This window comes from Salmo salar, chromosome 04, assembly GCF_965601325.2.
Source record: "Salmo salar chromosome 04, fSalSal1, whole genome shotgun sequence".
In the NCBI taxonomy this organism is placed as follows: domain Eukaryota; kingdom Metazoa; phylum Chordata; class Actinopteri; order Salmoniformes; family Salmonidae; genus Salmo; species Salmo salar.
Window position 1 is genome coordinate 6,634,878 of NC_138294.1, and position 12,602 is coordinate 6,647,479.

Sequence of the window (12,602 nt, forward strand, 5' to 3'; positions counted from 1 at the left end):
TAAAGGCAGTTATACCATTTTAAAAACATTACAATAAATTCACAACACACTGTGTCCTCAGTCACCTTGTCCTAGAGATATTTACATGGTTATCAAAACGTCACACCAGGGTAAGCCTAAACAAAACACAGCCCTATGGGAAAAATGAATGGTGGAAAAACGATGTGAACCATCTCCCTGTTTGACCTCTAGTTTTTATGGATATTATGACTCTACAGAGCCCCACAGTGGACATGTCAAAATATGTTCCATTGATAAAGCACACTTTATTTAACCTCAATGTCATCTTGTTTTTACATGGCATTGTAGATGTTAGCGGTATATAGTATGTATTTTGGATGTTTTCAGTGTGTTTTTAACCTTTTCAGACAATGGGTTAATCACAATTAAAAAATAGTGCACTAACATTACACAAAGTGAACTGAAGTCTGACAGCCCAAACAAAAACACAAATTCTCAGTCAAAAACACAAGTCAGAACACAGCCTCTTGATTCTCTCATGTGTTTTCAGGTTCTCTGACTGGGAAAATGTCTTTCCACAATGAGAGCAGTGGTATGTCTCCTCCTGTGTATTTGTATGTATTCGTTCATGCTCTTTCAGGTACCTTAACCGGGTAAATCTCTCTCCACACTGGAAGCAGCGGTACATCTTCTTACCTGTGTGTGTCCTCACATGCTTGTTCAGGTTTCCTACCTGGCCAAAACTCTTTCCACAATGGGAACATTGGAAAAGCTTTTCCCCTGTGTGTCCCCTCTCATGGTTTTGCAGGCTCCCTAACTGGGTAAACGTCATTCCGCATTGGGAACAGTGGTAAGGCTTCTCTCCAGTGTGTATTCTCTTATGTATTCTCAGGCTCCCTAACTGAGTAAAACTCTTTCCACACTGGGAGCAGTGATGTCCGCCTGCTGGTTTGGACGTCTCGGGGTCTGGTTTCCCTGAAGGACTCTTCCTGCTGTCAGAAGGAGAGTCTGGTCTCTCTCCTGTCAAAGACAAACAGATTATTTAATTAAACAGAAACCTGAATGAAACCTCCACATGATAAAACTTCCTATGACGTATTCCTGTAATTTCCGGACTATTAAGCGCACCTGAATATAAGCCGCACCCACTGAATTTAAAAATATATATTATTTTGAACATAAATAAGCCGCACATGTCTATAAGCCGCAGGTGCCTACCGGTACATTGAAACAAATGAACTTTACACAGGCTTTAACGAAACACGGCTTGTAACAAAAAATAAGCAGTAAGCTTTAGTTGTCTTTTTGCACTGAGTGAATTCCTCACGCTGCTGTTTCCAACGTCTTATCATCGACTCATTAAGACCAAGCTCCCGTGCAGCAGCTCTATTTCCTTTTCCAACAGCCAGATCAATCGCCTTCAACTTGAAAGCTGCATCTCCGTGTCTTTGCCATGATGAGGGTGACAAAATGACTACCGTAATCAGAATGATGGGAAGTTTGAGAGCGCTCGATTTAATCTAAACAGTAAACAAAAAAGTTGTTTGACCTTAACCCGTCCGGCAATTTCATTGGTCTAATGAAAGCTTCATACCGCCAAAAAACTGAGCACGTCACAGAATGTGGTTTTTTTTAGAAATAAAAATTGAAAGCGGGAAAAATCCATATATTAGCCGCGTCATTGTTTAAGACGCGAGGTTCAAAGCGTGGGAAAAAAGTTGCGGCTTATAGTCCAGAATTTACGGTCATCTAGACTAGATCCCTCAATCACCTAAAGTCAGTTTTCACAAGTATTATTAAGGTGACTAGAAAATGCAGGTCTCTGTGTGGTTCTTAGTCAGAGACTCTGTCAGTCAGTATGGTCAGGAGGAGTTGAGGAGTCTGGTTGCCTTTTACAAGGAGCACTTGACTAAGGCATAATTACACCAGAGGAAGTCATGTCAGAGTACTCCCAGTACAGAGATTTGCCCAGGGCCCATCAGCTGGCCCAATGAGACATTTTCCTCAATGTCCTGCAGTCAGGTGTTTACTAGGATAATGTTACCAATGTCATAAACGTGAGCTGTATATTTTGGTAAAATCACAACACATAATTGAAAGAAACAAATTTGCTCAAGGCACATTATACATAATTGAATGAACCATGAATAAATAACTTGTTAATGTTATGAAAGAATTAAGCATAAACAAATATATTTTTCTTTAGAGGAGAGCCAGATTCAGGTGACGGAGGTCTCCTTGGTGCTTCCTGTCTCCACTGACTGAGATCTCCTTGGTGCTTCCTGTCTCCACTGACTGAGATCTCCTTGGTGCTTCCTGTCTCCACTGACTGAGATCTCCTTGGTGCTTCCTGTCTCCACTGACTGAGATCTCCTTGGTGCTTCCTGTCTCCACTGACTGAGATCTCCTTGGTGCTTCCTGTCTCCACTGACTGAGATCTCCTTGGTGCTTCCTGTCTCCACTGACGGAGGTCTCCTTGGTGCTTCCTGTCTCCACTGACAGAGGTCTCCTTGGTGCTTCCTGTCTCCACTGACGGAGGTTTCCTTGGTGCTTCCTGTCTCCACTGACTGAGATCTCCTTGGTGCTTCCTGTCTCCACTGACTGAGATCTCCTTGGTGCTTCCTGTCTCCACTGACTGAGATCTCCTTGGTGCTTCCTGTCTCCACTGACTGAGGTTTCCTTGGTGCTTCCTGTCTCCACTGACTGAGATCTCCTTGGTGCTTCCTGTCTCCACTGACTGAGATCTCCTTGGTGCTTCCTGTCTCCACTGACTGAGATCTCCTTGGTGCTTCCTGTCTCCACTGACAGAGGTCTCCTTGGTGCTTCCTGTCTCCACTGACGGAGGTCTCCTTGGTGCTTCCTGTCTCCACTGACGGAGGTCTCCTTGGTGCTTCCTGTCTCCACTGACAGAGGTCTACTTGGTGCTTCCTGTCTCCACTGACAGAGGTCTACTTGATCACACACATCCACAGTTGAAGTCAGAAGTTTACATACACTTAGGTGGGAGTCATTAAAACTTGTTTTTCAACCACTCCACAAATTTCTTGTTAACAATGTATAGTTTTGGCAAGTCGGTTAGGACATCTACTTTGTGCATGATACAAGTAATTTTCCCAACAATTGTTTACAGACATATTATTTCACTTATAATTCACTGTATCACAATTCCAGTGAGTCAGAAGTTTACATACACTAAGTTGACTGTGCCTTTAAACAGCTTGGAAAATTCCAGAAAATGATGTCATGGCTTTAGAAGCTTCTGATAGGTTAATTGACATCATTTGAGTCAATTGGAGGTGTACCTGTGGATGTATTTCAAGGCCTACCTTCAAACTCAGTGCCTCTTTGCTTGACATCACGGGAAAATCAAAAGAAATCAGCCAAAACCTCAGATTTATTTTTTAGACTTCCACAAGTCTGGTTCATCCTTGGGAGGAATTTCCAAATTCCTGAGGGTACCACGTTCATCTGTATAAACAATAGTATGCAAGTATAAACACAGTGGGACCACGCAGCCGTCATACCGCTTTGGAAGGAGACGTACTTTGGTGCGAAACGTGCAAATCAATCCCAGAACAGCAGCAAAGAACCTTGTGAAGTTGCTGGAGGAAATAGGTACAAAAGTATCTATATCCACAGTAAAACGAGTCCTTTATCGACCTAACCTGGAAAGGCAGCTCAGCAAGGAGAAGCCACTGCTCCAAAACGCCATAAAAAAGCCAGACTACGGTTTGCAACTGCACATGGGGACAAATATCATACTTTTTGGAGAAATGTCCTCTAGTCTGATGAAACAAAAATAGAACTGTTTGGCCATAATGACCATCATTATGTTTGGAGGAAAAAGGGGGAGGCTTGCAAGCCGAGGAACACCATCCCAACCTTGAAGTACGGGGTGGCAGCATGATGTTGTGGGGGTGCTTTGCTGCAGGAGGGACTGGTGCACTTCACAAAATAGATGGCATCATGAGGGTGGAAAAGTATGTGGATATACTGAAGCAACATCAAGACATCAGTCAGGAAGTTAAAGCTTGGTTGCAAATGGGTCTTCCAAATGGACAATGACCCCAAGCAAACTTCCAAAGTTCAGGAAAAATGGCTTAAGGACAACAAAGTCAAGGTGTTGGAGTGGCCATCACAAAGCCCTGACCTCAATCCTATAGAACATTTGTGGGCAGAAATGAAAAAGCGAGTGTGAGCAAGGAGGCCTACAAACCTGATTAAGTTACACCAGCTCTGTCACGAGGAATGGGCCAAAATTCACCCAACTTATTGTGGGAAGCTTGTGGAAGGCTACCCGAAACATTTGACCCAAGTTAAACAATTTAAAGGCAATGCTACCAAATACTAATTGAGTGTATGCAAACGTCTGACCCACTGGGAATGTTTTGAAAGAAATAAAAGCTGAAAAAAATAATTCTCTCTACTATTATTTTGACATGACATTCTTAAAATAAAGAGGTGATCCTAACTGACCGAAGACAGTGCATTTTTACTAGGATTAAATGTCAGGAATTGTGAAAAACTGAGTTTAAACGTATTTGGCTAAGGTGTATTTAAACTTCCGACATCAACTGTATCTCTGTCCGCCTACCTGCTAGGATGATATACAGGAAAGTGTCTATGCCTGCCTGCTAGGATGATATACAGTAAATATCATGATCTAGTCATACACCATGTCTGACTTCCTTAATAAGTCCTATAGATACTGTTCATAATCTAGTCATACACCATGTCTGACTTCCTTAATAAAGTCCTATAGATACTGTTCATAATCTAGTCATACACCATGTCTGACTTCCTTAATAAGTCCTATAGATACTGTCCACTGTTTCAGAGTAGGAGTGGCCATGACCCTTCCAAATTGTAAGGATTACGCTAGCTGCTGTAACCACAGCAACATTTATTTCGGTGACAGAATTATAGAGTAACTTTGGAATACGCTAGATACACTACATGACCGAACGTATGTGGACACCTGCTTGTCGAACATCTTATTCCAAAATCAAGTGAATTAAAAAGGGGATTGGTCCCCCCTTTGCTGCTATAACAGCCTCCACTCTTCTGGGAAGGCTTTCCACTAGATGTCGGAACATTGCTGTGGGGGACTTGCTTCCATTCAGCCACAAGAGCATTAGTGAGGTCGGGAACTGATGTTGGGCGATTAGGCCTGGCTCGCAGTCGGCGTTCCACTTCATCCCAAAGGTGTTTGATGGGGTTGAGGTCAGGGATCTGTGCAGGCCAGTCAAGTTCTTCTACACCGATCTCAACAAACCATTTCTGTATGGACCTAGGTCCAGGGGCATTGTCATGCTGAAACAGCAAAGGGCCTTCCCCAAAATGTTGCCACAAAGTTGGAAGCACAGAATGGTCTAGAATGTCATTGTATGCTGTAGCGTTTACACCACTCCAGCCTACGCTTGGCACTCTAGCAATGATAAAGTACTTTATGATAACGCGAAAATTAAATAAACGATTTGGTATCATTTTTATTATGGAAGATTGAATAAGTTTGCTTCAAACGGTTTGCTTGGAATGATTTGTAGCCATCGTCTCGACTATCTGGGCATGAGAGTCCATTCAACTCAGTTTCCCTACCTGAAAAAACGCCATTCCGTAAAGTGTATTCACGCACGCAAATTCAGGAAGAAACTGAAGAGCAGATGGCCTGACCGCGTTTTGCGACTGTCGGCACACTTGACCGCAGTCAACAGTGGGCTCGGAATCGCCTCCAGTTTAGTACGATGGAATTGCAGTATTGAATGAAGACAAGTCCATTCCGTGAGACATTTAAGTTGTGATTTTGCGTGCAAATCCATTGTTAAAGTTTTGTTGTTGGCCAGCTTGTTGATGGTATTCACATCTTACAGTGTAGCTTTATCAATTCCTACATTAAAACGGCATTTAAGATCAGAACTAGAATAGAATGCCGTTTAAAACCACGCATCATTAAAACAACTATTTTCAAGACAGGACTTACTGGTGTTACTCAGATCTTCTGTCTCCTCTTCTTCCCTCTCCTCCTCCTTCAAAATGACAGTTATCTCTCCTTCATTCACTCCAAAAAAAGTATAATCGTTTTCTTCCTCTTCTTTCTCTGTAACAGCCTCTCCCTCTACTTCTTCATTTACTGTGACATCCTCCTCTTCATTCTCCTCTTTCACGACAACGTTCAGCCAAATACCTTCTTTCTCCTTCCAGCAGACCTCTTTTTTAGCAGGAGGGCAGTAGCTTGGTGAGCTCATGGTCGGGGATGTTAGCCAGCTAACCTAGCTAGTTAGCGACTAGCCTAGTGACAGGCTCATTTATCAAGCCAGCTACCGTTACCTGACTAAACGGAAATATCACATTAAATGGGGAAACTAGTTAAAAGACAGAATTATGTTCCAAATACAGAGGCAAATATACACCGAAGCAGTCTGAACAGCTTGAATGTTTCGGCTAGGAAGCTACCGAGGTGGCTGACTAGATGTTGTTGAAGAAGCGTCCCGTCCACTACATTATACGTCACGCTGAAAGCATCGCCTGAAAAACACATATCGCCATCTGTTGACTGGAGTGGTTAACGCAGATAAATGTTTCTTTTATTTCCAGACAAAAAGTGCATTTTTACATTTCTTTCATTAAATAATAATATAATAGTCAGACAACTGCAGATTTGTAATAATTATGAATTTAAAACCTACTTCTACATTCTACCAACACAACAGATGTTTCTACTACAGTGAATATTAACCAATGAGGTGGGTCTTTACACATTCTACCAACACAACAGATGGTAATACTACAGTGAATATTAACCAATGAGGTGGGTCTTTCCACATTCTACCATCACAACAGATGTTTCTACTATGAACACTTTCAGGTTAATTGAAGTTAAATTCCCAAATAGCCTCTACAGGTTTGGTCATTATCAGGTATTGGAGCGTTGAAAGATGATGCACAACAACGGTTTCTTCCACAAAACCACAACTTCAATAACCACCGCGGTCTAAATAACTGTAAAGTAAGTCGCCATCGAAATGACTACCGCTACAATCGACCAATCAACCATGACTTGAGCCTGTCGCCTGCAGTCCGTGGAGAAAAGTAGCTTTTTTTTCTGGTAAAGTTACACTGGGTACATGGGCCACATCAATAATATACCGTCCGGCACATTGTCTAGGAAAGTACTACGTGGCTGTGGTGGAAGATCAGACCTCACCACCATTTGACTGATGTTGGGGGCGTGTCTGAAGACTACCCGTCGGGGTTCTTTAATCGTCTTTTCCAGTTGTGGATCAATGATCAAGACGTGCCAGTGTTTTAATGATGTGGTCCAACTGTTTACCAAGTGGGGAGAACTGAAGGAAGCATTGAACGTGTTGATCTGGAGGGAGGGAGGTTTGGGGAGAACTGAAGGAAGCATTGAACATGTTGGTCTGGAGGGAGGGAGGTTTGGGGAGAACTGAAGGAAGCATTGAACATGTTGGTCTGGAGGGAGGGAGGTTTGGGGAGAACTGAAGGAAGCATTGAACATGTTGGTCTGGAGGGAGGGGAGGTTTGGGGAGTACTGAAGGAAGCATTGAACATGTTGGTCTGGAGGGAGGGAGGTTTGGGGAGAACTGAAGGAAGCAGTGAACATGTTGGTCTGGAGGGAGGGGAGGTTTGGGGAGTACTGAAGGAAGCATTGAACATGTTGGTCTGGAGGGAGGGAGGTTTGGGGAGTACTGAAGGAAGCATTGAACATGTTGATCTGGAGGGAGGGAGGTTTGGGGAGAACTGAAGGAAGCATTGAACGTGTTGGTCTGAAGGGAGGGGAGGTTTGGGGAGTACTGAAGGAAGCATTGAACGTGTTGCTCTGGAGGGAGGGAGGTTTGGGGAGTACTGAAGGAAGCATTGAACGTGTTGGTCTGGAGGGAGGGAGGTTTGGGGAGTACTGAAGGAAGCATTGAACGTGTTGGTCTGGAGGGAGGGAGGTTTGGGGAGTACTGAAGGAAGCATTGAACGTGTTGGTCTGGAGGGAGGGAGGTTTGGGGAGTACTGAAGGAAGCATTGAACGTGTTGGTCTGGAGGGAGGGAGGTTTGGGGAGTACTGAAGGAAGCATTGAACATGTTGATCTGGAGGGAGGGGAGGTTTGGGGAGTACTGAAGGAAGCATTGAACGTGTTGCTCTGAAGGGAGGGGAGGTTTGGGGAGTACTGAAGGAAGCATTGAACATGTTGCTCTGAAGGGAGGGAGGTTTGGGGAGTACTGAAGGAAGCATTGAACATGTTGGTCTGGAGGGAGGGAGGTTTGGGGAGAACTGAAGGAAGCATTGAACACGTTGGTCTGAAGGGAGGGGAGGTTTGGGGAGAACTGAAGGAAGCATTGAACATGTTGATCTGGAGGGAGGGAGGTTTGGGGAGAACTGAAGGAAGCATTGAACGTGTTGGTCTGGAGGGAGGGAGGTTTGGGGAGTAATGAAGGAAGCATTGAACGTGTTGGTCTGGAGGGAGGGAGGTTTGGGGAGTACTGAAGGAAGCATTGAACGTGTTGGTCTGGAGGGAGGGAGGTTTGGGGAGTACTGAAGGAAGCATTGAACATGTTGATCTGGAGGGAGGGGAGGTTTGGGGAGTACTGAAGGAAGCATTGTCGCTGTCTGAAACGCTCATCCAGACAGTCCTCTGGGTTACCCCGCTTTCTGAAACGTTCATCCAGACAGTCCTCTGGGTAACCCCGCTGTCTGAAACACTCATCCAGACAGTCCTCTGGGTAACCCCGCTGTCTGAAACACTCATCCAGACAGTCCTCTGGGTAACCCCGCTGTCTGAAACACTCATCCAGACAGTCGGCTTGTTTGTCATAGTCACTCTGTGTACCACAAAACCTGCTTATGCGACAGTATTGGCTGACGGAGAGACTATTTTCTAGGGGTGTAGGGTGGAAGCTAACAGGGATTTCCTGTCCGTTGGCTTCCTGTATAGGTCTGTGCTAAAGCCACTCCTCTCCCTCTTAATCAAAATGTCCAGATAACTTGTTTCATGCACATCAAAGGTGAGGGTGAATTTTAGATGACAGAAGTCACATTTAGGTGCCAGGTGTAACTGAGGCCATAGATGCTCCATATCCATTACTTTGAGTGTTTTATATAATACAACTAAATGTGTTTCTGTGTTGCAGCGGCTGTCAAGAAATGGAACGGCAAGGCCACAGAACATGATATAAGAGGAGCTGTGGGAGACCACCTCAAGCCCCTGGTAGAGCCAGGGGTGGTGTTTACCACTCCTTCAGCAGGCTGGAAAAGTCCGACTGATACTGTTTTTCATACTAAGTTGGACTAAGATATGTGTTGCTTTGCGCATATTTCTTCAATATGTTCAAATCAAGCTTTATTTATACAGCACATTTCAGACATGCATGCAACACAATGGCTTCACAGGAAAATACAAAGTAAATAAACATAAATATTTACCACAACAGGATAAAAAAAAAATATAAGAATAACAACTGAAAGATTAATGAGCATTGTAAGGAAATATCATTGATTAAAATATTAAGAATTGGATGCAATATCCAACCCAAAATATAAGCTTGTTTTACTCCATTGTTTGTTGTTACGTTCCCCAGCAAGAAAACCAGAAATGTCCCTTAAATAGAAGAGGAACTAACAAAGAGTCACTGACAACAACCACAACTAAACAGGTGGGGTTTTAGGAGGGGTTCTGAAAGACACTATGGGGGTGTCCACTGAAAGTTGACTAGTAACAACAACTGGGACCTAAAAGACAGCCACTAAATCTGCCCAAGAAGAGGCAAACAAAAGAAAAACCCACACCAAACTTAAAGACAGGACGCAAACCAAAAAGGTAGCGTAACTAAAGTTGTTGACCCTCCACGTCTTTGAAGACAACTGGCATACTGGGCCAGACACTCTTAAATAGCACCTGGACCAGCTCAGGTGAAATACCTTCCCACAGCACAGGTGGAACACAAACTGACTAATGAGGTGACACCAATCAGTGTGTCCTACGTGCTAACGAGCTAGACGTGCTAACGAGCTAGACCTGCTAACGAGCTAGACGTGCTAACGAGCAAGACCTGCTAACGGGCTAGTCGTGCTAGACGTGCTAACGACCTAGACGTGCTAACGACCTAGACGTGCTAACGAGCTAGACGTGCTAAAGTCCAACCTCAAAACATAAATGGAAAAACCAAAGCCTGTAACACCTTCTCCCTTAAGACAACAAATACGTCCTATATTTTTGTTGGACAAGTTTGCTCACCATCAACAGAAAACAACTTCCATTTCACATTATAATCAACTACAATGCTTCACCTTCACCAATATAAACATGGTGTCTACTGGCTGTCAACAATTAAAAACAAGAAAACACACCTATTTTTAAATATATATATTTTTCTACAATGTAATTTTTTTTTAAACTCACTAGCTTCTAGAACTCTCGTCTTCCTAAAACTCACTAGCTTCTAGAAATCTCGTCTTCCTAAAACTCACTAGCTTCTAGAACTCTCGTCTTCCTAAAACTCACTTGCTTCTAGAACTCTCGTCTTCCTAAAACTCACTAGCTTCTAGAACTCTCGTCTTCCTAAAACTCACTAGCTTCTAGAACTCTCGTCTTCCTAAAACTCACTAGCTTCTAGAAATCTCGTCTTCCTAAAACTCACTAGCTTCTAGAACTCTCGTCTTCCTAAAACTCACTTGCTTCTAGAACTCTCGTCCCCTTGGAACGAGCCCAAACAAAACTCATCTCCAATACAGAGAAACATGCAGTCAAAATAAATTGGGATCCATGGCAACGCACTGGCGAAACGCAAAACATTTTTGACTGCCCACCATTGAGAATTTCAGCAACCAAGTTGTCCTTACCACGGTCTGATTTCAAGAGGAAACTCCTGCAATATCGGTAGTAGCTTTCCACCTCACTGCGGAGCTTCTCTCTCTTTTCAGGGTTCACTAGATAGGCATGTTGTTGGATCTGGGCCCAGTCCCCAATGTCATGCTCTAGTACATTTGGGTTGGCACCTCCGAGAATGAACCCTGATATTCTAATAGCAGGGCAACAATGTCAATATAATTGTACCCAAAAATGGTAAGCTGGTTGCATAAATAATTATCATTACTAAATGTTACATAATATGAAATATGAAAATCAAATGTACACCCCTTTGTTAATATGTATTGGCAATAATTCACTTAATGGTGAGGCATGGAATAATAAAACATGTATATACACACAAACATCTGCCATAATCATATTACTTGTATGTTTTTAAACACCTTATAAACTGCACCAGCAACAACAACACTGCTGTTTAGTAGCAATACATCACTGATATCCATTAAGGGGAAAATCAGGTTGTACGTGCTGTTGAAACTAACACCACTAAAAAACATGGAAATGGGAGATATATTTTACCTCACTGGTTAGAGGACAACCTGCAGAAGACAGTCAGCTACATTTTGGAGTGATACCTTACAATTTAGGGGTCGCTAAACAAAGGAATGAAACACTTATTTGTCATCACTCATCGATATCATGTTGAAATCAATTGCGTGAGAGTGGGGAGATGAGGTTGCATGTCCTGTTAAAACTAACAGCTCAAAAACCACATGGAATCTGGGAATAATGTGTACATCACTGGTTAGAGGACAACTTGTAGAAAACAGCTAGCTACATTTTGATTCAAGTGGGTCACCAATGCTGTAAGTGTAACACAGCTCTTTTTTTGTTAGTCACTTTTTGTTAAATCACATAAATAGTACTCTTTCAATTCAGAGCCTGGATTTTTCCCCTGATGAGGCTAATATCCATATCATGCTGAAATCAATAGAACAGGGGGCAAACGATTAGGGTTCTACATTGTGACATCATTAAAATACTCCTACTACAATGTTAAAACATTCTACATTATGACATAATTTAATTGATATCATGAAACAACTCCTTCATGTATGTATTTTCTGATGTTTGATCAGAGATCTTTTATCAGAGTATCTCTTGTCACATTGATCACAGCTATAAGGTTTCTCTCCAGGGTGTGTTCTCTGGTGTATAGACAGATAGCTAGATGTAGTAAAACTCTTCCCACATTGACCACAGCTATAATATTTCTCTCCTGGTGTGTTCTCTGGTGGTATATCAGGCTGAATGACTGAGTAAAACTCTTCCCACTTTGATTACAGCTATAAGATTTCTCTCCTGTGTGTGTTCTCTGGTGTGAAGTCAGCTGGCTGGATGTGGTAAAACTCTTCACACATTGATCACAGCCATAAAGTTTCTCTCCTGTGTGTGTATGCTGGTATACTATCAGGTTGTTTAGCTGAGTAAAACTCTTCCCACATTGATCACAGCCATTAGGTTTAACAGGTTTAAGGTTTAACAAATCTTTTGTTTACAAAAGCTTTGTTAAATCAGCACAACAGTTTTCAGCTGGGCTAACATAATTGCAAAAGGGTTTTCTAATGATCAATTAGCCTTTTAAAATGATAAACTTGGATTAGCTAACACAACGTGCCATTGTAACACAGGAGTGATGGTTGCTGATAATGGGCCTCTGTACGTCTATGTAGATATTCCATTAAAAAAATCAGCTGTTTCCAGCTACAATAGTCATTTACAACATTAACAATGTCTAAACTGTACTTCTGATGAATTTGA

The 12,602-nt window shown here is 42.6% G+C and overlaps 1 long non-coding RNA gene across 1 annotated transcript; it reads right to left on the reverse strand.

The window, feature by feature from the left end:
* Positions 1 to 246: 246 nt before the first annotated feature.
* On the reverse strand, positions 247 to 6,513 carry LOC106592562 (uncharacterized). The gene is made up of 2 exons (XR_014392045.1): positions 5,942 to 6,513; positions 247 to 981 (listed from the first exon to the last, which is right to left on the reverse strand). It is a non-coding gene; the product is annotated as an uncharacterized LOC106592562 (long non-coding RNA).
* Positions 6,514 to 12,602: the final 6,089 nt, after the last annotated feature.